The 10966-nt window shown below is 32.7% G+C and overlaps 2 pseudogenes; both read right to left on the bottom strand.

The window, feature by feature from the left end:
* Positions 1-247: 247 nt before the first annotated feature.
* LOC111740520 lies at positions 248-366 on the bottom strand (annotated as a pseudogene).
* Positions 367-8176: 7810 nt separating this feature from the next.
* Positions 8177-8295, bottom strand: LOC111740501 (annotated as a pseudogene).
* Positions 8296-10966: the final 2671 nt, after the last annotated feature.

Raw genomic sequence — 10966 nt, 5'->3', positions numbered from 1 at the left:
GATCTGGGCCCTGAGCTCAGGAGTAACCTTACTTTTACAGGGCTTAACTAGCTCTGTTATCTAGACAGAACAAGCAAAGGGGAGAGTGAGTCTTCAGTTGATCTTGAGGTCACGCTACCCTTCGGCCTATGTGGCAAGCATGTCTACAGAAGCAGAACAGAGAGCTGATTACAAGGTTAGCCATTTGAGTGGAAAATTCCTCTTCAATATAAGGTTTATTAACAATAAATATATATATATTTTTTAACGCCTACAGCTCCAGGTCTTCCTAGGTGGTCTCCCATCCAAGTACTAACCAGGCCCGACCCTGCTTAGCTTCCAAGATCAGACGATATCAGGCGTATTCAGAGTGGCATGGTCTGAGACTAAATATATTTTTTAAATTTATACTTGCAATTTAAAAATTTAGATATATTAGATGAGAGAAGACTGACAGCTCTTTGAAGGATGGCAAGTAGGACACTTCAGAGGAATTCCAGCTTAACCAGAAGTCATTCACTTGTGGTTGTAAGGATAAAAGTGGAAATCGAAAAAGAAGTTCTGTTAATAGAAACGTATGGTCCAGACAAAGAGAGACACTTGGTTCATTCCAATATTCATGAATCCAACCACTAAGGAATAGTATATTTAATTCTAGGCTCTACATTTTGAATATGAAATTAAGAAACAAAAGCTTATCTAGAAGGTAAAAATGCCTAGGAACTGTTATTTAAGCAAAAGGTATTTGAAACTGTAGACTAGAAAACTAGGCAGGTATGTAACATGAAAAGAAAGTTTGGAGAATAATTTTTAAAAATTTTTTTCGAATAAAAATTTCTGATTTTATTATAGCTAAAAAGTACTTTTATATTATTAAGCAAAGAGATTAGAATATTAACAATAGTTCCATGTGGAATGGGAGTCTTGTAATGATAAAAGCCGTCATTTATTAAGGACTTATATACCATGAACTATGGAAGATAGGTCACATATATTATCTCATATCACTTTCACAGAATATCTTAAAAAATGGATATTGTTGTTCTTATCACATAATTAGCAAATGGAGGCACAAATTATTTAATAATTTTCCCAAAGTTCAGAGTAAGAAAATAGAAGTATCGGAATTTGAGCCCAAATCTGTTGGACTCTCTAATCCATACTATTTCCAATATAATAGACTGCTTTTTCAACTTATTTACATTTATTTACATTTTATGTCATTGTAATAACTATTAATTACTCTGAGGAAAAGAAATGTTTTTAAGCTGAAATAATAAAAGTTCTGAAAGTATTGAGTTATGCTGAGAGCCTGGAAGTAGAAACAGAAAATGTCTTGCAAAGAAAAATTTTTGAAGAAAAAAATGTATTTTCCTCTTAAAATGACTATATTCATTTTTTTTAATGTTAGCAGTAGGCTTTTTTTTATTTTTTATTTTTTATTTTTTAACAGTAAGTCATATATATTTTGCATTGTATGTTCACTGAACATAGTTAGAATTCTTTCTGTCACCCCATCTACCTACTCCCTCCTCCCTCCCTTCCTTTCTTCTGGTAACCACTAGTCTATTGTCCATGTCCATGAATCTCTGCTTGTTTGTCAAGTTTTCCTGTTGTTCTTAGGTTTATATTCCACATATAAATGATATCATGTGGTTTTCAACTTTTTCTGTCTGGATTATTTCGCTTAGCATGATTATCTCAAGGTCCATCCATGTTGTTGCAAATGGCAGTATTTCATCTCTTCTTATGGCTGAGTGATATTCCATTGTATATATGTACCACAGCTTCTTTATCCAATCATCTATTGTGAGACACTTCGGTTGCTTCCATGTCTTGGCCACTGTGAATAATGCTGCTATGAACATCATTGTGCAAATATCTTTTCAGATATGTGTAAAATGGCTATATCCATTATTTTAATTTCATACTTTCTATAGTTACTAAGAAAATATTTTCACATCTAAAGTAAATATTGTCTTATGTTCTTGCAGAAAACAGTTTCAACTTTAGAATGCCATCTTCAGAAACCCGTGAGGTAAACCTCTACTACTGTTAAATTAACAATTAACACTTGTGTTATTACTTCACAGTTTAAAATTTTTCCTCATTTTATTCTCAAAAAATCTTTCTTCATTTTACAGATAAGAAATGGAGAATCAGGAATTTGAAGTGACCCATTTGAGGCCATAGAGGAGGCAAGTGTTAGTTAGAATGAGAGGATAATCCAGTACTTCCGATTTAATAATATAAAAGTACTTTTTAGCTATAATAAAATCAGAAATTTTATTATAGTTAGAATGAGAGGATAATCCAGTACCTCCACATAGATGCAAAAAAGGAAAGGCAGGAACTTCATAGAAAATAACACAAAATGCTGTACATGATAAAAAGTAACATTATTGACAATATCAATGCTGAGATTTCGAATTTAGAAGATAGGCTTCTGTTAATGTCCTTGTCCAGCTGAATATTCGCAAAATCATTTGTAATCATAAATTGAGAATCTGTATCATTTTCAAGGCCATCTTTATTTTACTTATCGTTTTACTTTACTAGTGACTATATTCTAGGAGAAGAAATAGATCTTTAACCATGGTCCTATCTGAAAGAAATTCTGTTCTGTTTTTTTTTTTTTTTTTATATACAGATAGGTTTTTTTACAGTGAAATTGAGCTAATTTATCACCAATTTTGTGGTGAAAATGAACCCTTTATAGAAATATAGTTTAAAACTTTGAATAATTATGGTTTAACGTAACAAATATCTTAAGTATAATTTCTTATAACTAACATTCTCTAGAGGTAAAAATCTAGAAGTTACAAATCAATAACCCTGGACAATATTAATACCATTTTTCAACATTCCAGGAAAACTCTTTGCCCTTTTAAACAAATGGACTTAGATGGGATCTCAAATTTATGACACCAAGGCATAGAATGCATTTAAATTCAACTTAAGATTTAAGGTAATATGTAAATAGTTACTATTCTTAACTGTTCTTTAACAGAATAAACTATCTAGAATATGGATTGTCCTCTCAAATTACCTATATCAAAATTTCACCATTCTTTCAAGGTTTTTTAAAAACCAATAATGAAGTTATACTTCCCAGTCATAGCCAAATTAAAAACAGGGATTGTAATTTTGTCTCTCCACATCTAAAACTAACCTGGTAAATTTAATTCTAAGGTAATTCTGGGGAGTGGCTGGGCACAAATTAAAGATAGATGTATTTGAGAGTAAGAGAAATGTCTTAGCAGATCACTTTTAAGGCTTTAATATAAACGTGTATGTGCAAAGTATGAGTGTATAACTTCATATAATATTTAATTATCCTATCCAGACTAGTCATACCATTGTTTAGCCTGAATTTATTTCTCTTCTGTTCTCATTGTTTTACTTTTTCTTTATTCTCTACCATTGCCAAGATTACCATGTAAAAATTAATTTTGGGTGGAAAAAAAATAATTTGAAAAACAAAATTATTTGATTTAAAAATCAAAATCAAGATTATCATCTTTTTTTTGATTCTGTACTTCTCTTTAAAAAGATCTTACTTTTATAAATGTTTGTTTAGTAATTGTTATTCAATAATGTTAATGAGTCTGAACTTCATTGAAATGGGAGACCACATCATAGCCTAAGAGCATAAAGAACTCTATTGGAAATGGAAAAATAAAAATTGATTATCGAATTTTCTATTTTCATAACATATCATTAAACAGCATGCTATTCAAGAAATAGAGAACAAAATAAAGAAAGCCAGCATGATCTCAGGAAAACTAGCTGACAAAATATGACACCAACAGAGCAAAATGTTCCTAGCCAAGCTAATAGCCCATAGAATGGTGGTAGTATAAAATTTGTAATTTGACTGTGAGACCTAGATTTTCACAGATGCCACTAAATGTCAGTACTTCTACCATGTCACAATGAAAGAAAGGAAAGCCCTTACTTAGATGAAACTAACAGCTGTGTTACCATTGAAACTCATCTTAGGCAAATAGTATGTTGCAGATTCATTAGGGCCTTAAAACAAATTCAGAGATCATGTCATTTGTTCAACTCCATGAGCAGTAGACATATATATATATTATGAGACATATATATATTATTAACAAGACAAGCCCCCATAAATCCTGAGCCAACCAAATCTTTAAGACATTCAATTCTGCTGAGGTCAAATAAACTTAGTTGAAAAATGGATTACAAAAAAATGGATTACCGCTCTATGCAAAACTGAGAACATCTAAAATCACAGTAGAAAGATGAAATTCTATGAGAACATGCCTAAGCATAATTTCAAGCAACACAGCATAGCCAATGACTGCTGGGAAACCATAGCAACAGGCAGACCAAGCTGGCATGTTAGTAATCTGAGATGGGATGATTCTTGTAAAGGGAGGAAAGCTGAGCAAAAAGCAGGATCAAGCCTGCAAACATAAAGCAAGCATACTTCCTCTCTTACAGAAAGGAATGCAACCTTATTAGTTATACGATTCTAATAGATGTCAGCAACAATAGGACTGTCATTAAACAAAAATCACACTGGAGCCTTCTATACCTTTAGAACCCATGTATTGGGACTACTTTATAATAAAATAATTTTGGTAAATCAGTAATTTATCCCTCTTAGATACCATTTGAGAAAAATGTTTCTACCAAAAACAATAATAAAGCATACTAGAATAAAAGTCTAATTTTTCTCATCTAAGTTAAATGGCAAAGAATTTTATATGGCAATCTACATTTAGAAATTCAAGACGTAAAGAAAATGCTATAAGTGATAGCTTTTTCATGTGGGACGTAGAGATTCAAAATATTTAAATAAGTTCTGCATGTCAAAAATGGAACTTCATTTTCTCAAGTTTCTGAGAACACAAGGAACATGTGAATATGTAGAAATGAAAATACTAAAATTAATTCCATATTTCTGCAAAGGAAAACACTTTCTTCTTTTCCATGTCCACTATAAGGTATTTAATCAATAGTACATTGTGAAAAGAACCACTGACCACTAATAAGATATAAGATATTCTCTATATTTCTTTCTATTATTATTGTCTTGAATATTTATAAGCTAGACTACACATTTTTCTGCATAAATTAGCTATAAATCTCAAGTCATATTTTAGCCAAGTAAATACATCTTCAAGGAAAGATCTTTAATGAAGGAAAAAATGGGATTTCGAAGCCAAATTTTAAGTACAACTCCCTAGATAGTATTTTATTTGAGACACTTTGCTGTGCTATCAGTAAGATAGAATTTTGGATTGAAGATGAGCATTTTTAAGAATTAAGATTGAAAGCACTTGGGTCCATAATTGTTTTTAACAGAATAAAATAAATTTTTTAAAAACCTAACTATTCTATATAGTTATATTTATATTAGCTTAAGAAAATCAGTACTGTAATAACAATTCTTAATAACTGTTACTAATAAGTTATTATAAATACAGGTCTAACCTTGACAACATGAGGTTATTTTAACTTTTTTACTTCCATTGATTCCTATCAAATAAATAAGATGTATAAAATATATACAAAGAAACCATTCCTTAATGAAACAGAAAAGATATCACAACCTCAGTGTATATGTTATATCAAAAAAACTGTCAAGTACTTTGAAGTTTGAAACAAAATATAGAGGGACACAAAGATATTACGTGTACCTCCTTAGATAAAAGTGGAAAGGGAGGGTTAAAGTGTCCCTAAAAGCATCAATAAGGTTTCTAAAAGCTACATCCACTAATTCTCTAAAATATAGAGACAGGAGGTCATAGAAGAAATATGGGTGCTGCCTCACTTAGGCACATTATATATGCAGGGCAAATTAGAACTAAAGGGGAGACAATAGTAACCATCCAATTTTTTTCAATTTGGGACAGGATTCCTTTCCACCCAAAGAGATTGCCAAAATGCATTGCATCAAAGGAGGGAGGGAAAACAGTTATCATAACATAAAGATCCCATGAATTAAGGGGCTTTATTATGTGTGTATCAACCAACTGAATGTAAATAAGCTAGGGAGGCAATGTCTCAAAAGATAATGGTCATAAAAGACTTAGTGCTCCAGGCAATAATCCTAAACTAAAACTGTGGCTGTCCCCAAATGTCCTCCCTCTATACTACTCCCTTACTATTATTCAGCAAGTGGCTGGCTTGAGTCATATAGATGGGTAATAATGGGGAAGGAACCACATGATATTATGAGTAGATATGACCAAAATTCGAGAGGTAGAGATTCAGATATCAATACAAGTAAGGTGAAAAATATAGTAAATCCGAAGCGAAAAAGTAACGATTTAGATAATATGGTTCTCCTTAATTTTTATGTGATAACACATAATGTGTTTTTCATAAAGGATGAATCCTAGAACTGCAATAACAACGACACAACAAATAAATTTAAGAAACAAACAAATACACAACAAAAAAGGAAAGCAGCTTGAGATAAAAGGCAAGAAATTATAGTTAAGGAAAGGCAAGGGCTGATAGTGGCTTAGATTAATAAATTAAAGGTGAATGATATGAGAAGTACTTGGGTTACAAGTAGATATTAGAGGAGAAGTGGGCAGAAATGTAATGGATCCAAAATATAGGGGGAAAGAGTTTTGCGAGCCCTGTTGATAGTTCATTGCATCCATTTCACCAGTCTTTTTGCTGTTACAATCTGCTTTGATTTATATATTTATCTCTTCCCCAACTAGCTCTTCTGACTTCCTGAAAACTGGCTCCATTTTTATTTTTAGGACTGATACTAATTAGTCATAAACAACCATGTTAATACTTTCCTCCTTGCCGGGTACAGGATCCCAATTTTAAGCAAATCAGTACTTGACATGTTTCTGATTAATGATACTGGTCCAGAGGTAGACACACGACAAAATTCGCTGCAATCATACTAAAGAAAAAGACTTATTTCCAGATGAGAGAAATTTATCTTCCACAGGATATGAATATTTTGTTTATGTTGATTAGGCAGTTGAATAAATGGGTCTGTTTTAATATCAGGTTTAAATATATTAAATTGAGAGTCAATGGCTTATAGGTAACTGGTATATTGAATAAGAACTCAGGATTGATTTGTAAAAGAAACTTTGTTTCATTACTCAGTATCCTTATACTTGCACACTATGTCTTTTCCAATTAGTGTTAGGCAATAGAAAAACCTATATTATTTAAGACTCAACACAGTCTTGAAGTGATTATTGAAAATGAACAGTCTCAATAATTAAAGCTTTGATTTAGATTTAATGATAAATTTACTCCTTTCCCTCCTTACTCCTCTGCTGGCTGGCCACTTGATGTGGGAGTAGATGAGTGTCGTCTTATTTCTTTTTCTCTCTCTAAGACTGCTAACTGACTTCAAACCAGGTCCAATCAAGAAGAGAGAATTAAGTAAGAAGGAATGTCTTTACACAGATTGATAAGTTTCTAAGATAAATTTGTGTTTTCTGGGTCTGGTGTGTATTTAAAGATGATTTTTTCCCTCATAGATATTTTAGAAGTTTCTTTAGGGACCCACACTGGTGATATTTGACTGTACTTAATGGAACATGGGACTTGAATTTCCCTTGAATCCTCTTTTTTAATAATTTCATTCCACTCCTCCTTAGATTCCCATTCCTCGTCTGGAAACCTTTATAGAGGATTTAAACTGGTCTCAGTTTATCTTTCCTTCCTGCATCACTCACCTCTGATGCATGGAAAACTCTCAGGTATTTCACTTGGACAATTTCCAGAAGTCAGGCCAATTCCAATGCAGCAATAACTCTCCTTTACTCCCTCACTCAAGTAGCAAGATTATTTTATCCTTACAATTAGTCCCTGGATAGGAATCAAACACTAGTATACTCAGCCCAGTTAAGTTTACCAAACACATATTAAACTCCTAAATGGAACTAATGAAAGGTACTGCTTCTCAGATTTAGGAACCCAACAAATATAAATCAGTAAAAATAAAAAGAAACACATTGCTAGATACCTCATGGTGAAGCTGTTGATTATATCTTTCATATGTTTGTTCCTTTGTCTGAATAGCCTATGTTCTATATAATTTCTTCAAAAAAACTTCTAAATTCTTTTTTAATGGTGTTTAATAAAAGTAGAATAGCATAAGAGGGAAGAGTAATTCTCTGGGGCCAGAATGGCTGAGTTAAATCTTTATTTAAAAAAAATTTTTTTTTTTTAATGCCCGCAGCACCTGGTCTTCCTAGGTGGTCTCCCATCCAAGTATTAACCAGGCCTGACCCTGCTTAGCTTCCAAGATCAGATGAGATTGAGCACATTTAGGGAGGCATGGCCGTAGACTGAGTTAAATCTTAAATCTTCTATTTAACAATCATATAATTTTGGGGCACATACTTAACTTTTCTGTTTCTACCCTTTTCTGCTGTTTCTGGCCTCAGACGTGTTTTTCCATCAGCTCAGCCTTAAATAAATAAATAGGTAGATGATAGATGATAGATGATAGGTGATAGATAGATAGATAGATAGATAGATAGATAGATAGATAGATAGATAGATAAATGATAGAGGGAGAGAGTGCGTTAGTGATAAATATTTAAATTCAGGCATTGAGAAGACTTAAAGATATAGAAGCAAATGAATACTATGATTAAAATCAGTGTGCTGGCTGTATTGGTGAGTTGGACAACTGGTGACCTCAGTTAGGATAGAGTCTATGCTTAGGAATATTTTAAAATCGTAGAAGAAAATATAGCTACTAAACTTATGAACCTTGGTTTTAGAGAGGACTTTATGAATTTGACCTCAAAGATGAGAGCAGTAAAAGCAAAAATAAATAAATGAGACCATATTAAACTAAAAAGCTTCTGCATAGCAAAAGAAACCATCAACAAGGGAGAAGATATTTGCAAACAACACTTTCGATAGGGGCCTAATATCCAAAATATATAAAGAACTCATACAACTCAACAATTAAAAAACAAAAAACAAAAAACAATCCAAATAAAAAATGGGCAGAAGAGCTGAACAGACACTTCTCCCAAGAAGACATACAAATGGCCAATAGACATAAGAGAAGATGCTCAATTTCACTAGCTATTAGGGAAATGCAAATCAAAACCACAATGAAATATAACCTCACACCTGTTAGAATGGTTGTTGTCAACAAGACAAGTAATGAGTGTTGGACTGGTTGTGGGGAAAAAGAACTTCTCATACACTGTTAATGGGAACGTAAATTGGTACAGCCACTATGGAAAATGGTATGGAGGTTCCTCAAAAAATTAAGAATAGAATTACCATATGACTCAGCAATCCTTCTTCTGGGTATCTACTTGAAAAATTTGAAAACATTCATCTGTACAAATATATGCATCCTAATGTTTATTGCAGCACTATTCACAGTGGCCAAGACATGGAAATAACCAAAGTGTCCTTCAATAAACAATTGAATAAAGAAGATGTGGTACATGTATACAATGGAATGTTAGCCATATGAAAAGATGAAATACTGCCATTTGTGACAACATGAATAAATTTTTAGATAGTCATGCTAAGCAAAATAAGACACAGAAAAGTTGAGAACTGTATGATTTTATTTATATGTGAGATATAAAACTGAAAGCAACAAACGAACAAGACAAACAAAAACTCACAGACACAGACAACAGTTTAGTGGTTACCAGAGGGAAATTGGGAAGGAGGGGAACTAGATAAAGGGGGTCAAATATATGATGACTTTGAATGGTGAACACACAATGAAATATACAGATGATGTATTATAAAATCGTACAACTGAAACCTATATAATTTTATTAACCAATGTCACCACAATGAATTAAAAAAAAAAAACATCCAGACAAGTCGTATTAGGAACTTATTCTCAATTATAAAGGATATGATTGGAAATGAAATGAGTCATTTATAAGTGTAAATATTGTAATATGTAATACAGGATATTGTAAAAATAATTACATTTAAGGAGTGAAGGAGCAAATATTAAGATTTGAGACAAAAGAACCTAAGAAAGAAAATGTACTTAATTTGGGCACATTATGAAGTCCTGAGATGATAACCGTGTGTCAGCATGGCATTATTTATGTATATCTGTACCTCAGAATTAGATAAAATACATAGAAATAGTAGCTAATACTGCTAAGGAAGAAAGTGTCAAGAAAGAAAAGTAGTGTGTAAAAGTACCCGCGTATGCCAAGAAGTTAATGACATTTAAGCTTCTGTGCCTATCACTTGCATGAGACCCTTCCAAAGTCATGAGAGGGTCCCTAAGAATATTTTCACAAGGTCATATGTTTTTGTAAAATTTGTAAAATTAACATTTTTTATTCTTTTCTCTAAAAAGAGCCTCTCTTACTCTCCCTGACCCAATTCGATAAATGCCAGGCCTCACAAAACATCTACTTATTTTAGTTTTGCATTCTCCTGAAAGCAGAACCTGACACAAAGACTAATGCTGGCTATTTATTTTGAAGATGACCCCAAGGAGCAAAAGAGAGGGAGCAGGAAAAGTTGAACGAGAAAGAAGGAAAAACTAATATAAAGATGAATTATCAATCTTGCTGCTGTAAATGATGGGGCTCAGTTCTACAGAGCTTGTAAGAAGCTTAAAATCGTCCCCTAGATTTATCCACCTAAAAACTAGAGGCCAAGCCATTTAGCCACCAGTTCCCATAACCCATAGGTACAGGTTTGCCCCAGAGGTTAATTTTTGCTGAATTTCTGGGATACTTCCCGAACGAACCACCCTGGTTCAGAAAATGCCCTGAGGCAAAATGCTGAAAGAATTACGCACTTGAAGTGGGTCACTGACAGCCAAGAAGAGTCTGAACTGTCTGCCAGAATGCATGCTTGAGTCAGAGAAAGGCTGAGGGCATGGGATGCATTTATGAGAGACATCTGTTTCAATTCCATGGATTAAAGCATAAACTTTAGAATGCCCTTATTTAGGGTACAAGAGAAGGAAAACAATAAGAAAATTAAAAGATCTTAAATAATA

This window comes from Pteropus vampyrus, unplaced genomic scaffold, assembly GCF_000151845.1.
Source record: "Pteropus vampyrus isolate Shadow unplaced genomic scaffold, Pvam_2.0 Scaffold64, whole genome shotgun sequence".
Taxonomy (NCBI): Eukaryota; Metazoa; Chordata; class Mammalia; order Chiroptera; family Pteropodidae; genus Pteropus; species Pteropus vampyrus.
The sequence above is the reverse complement of the archived record's forward strand: the minus strand, read 5'-3'. Positions and strand labels throughout refer to the sequence as shown.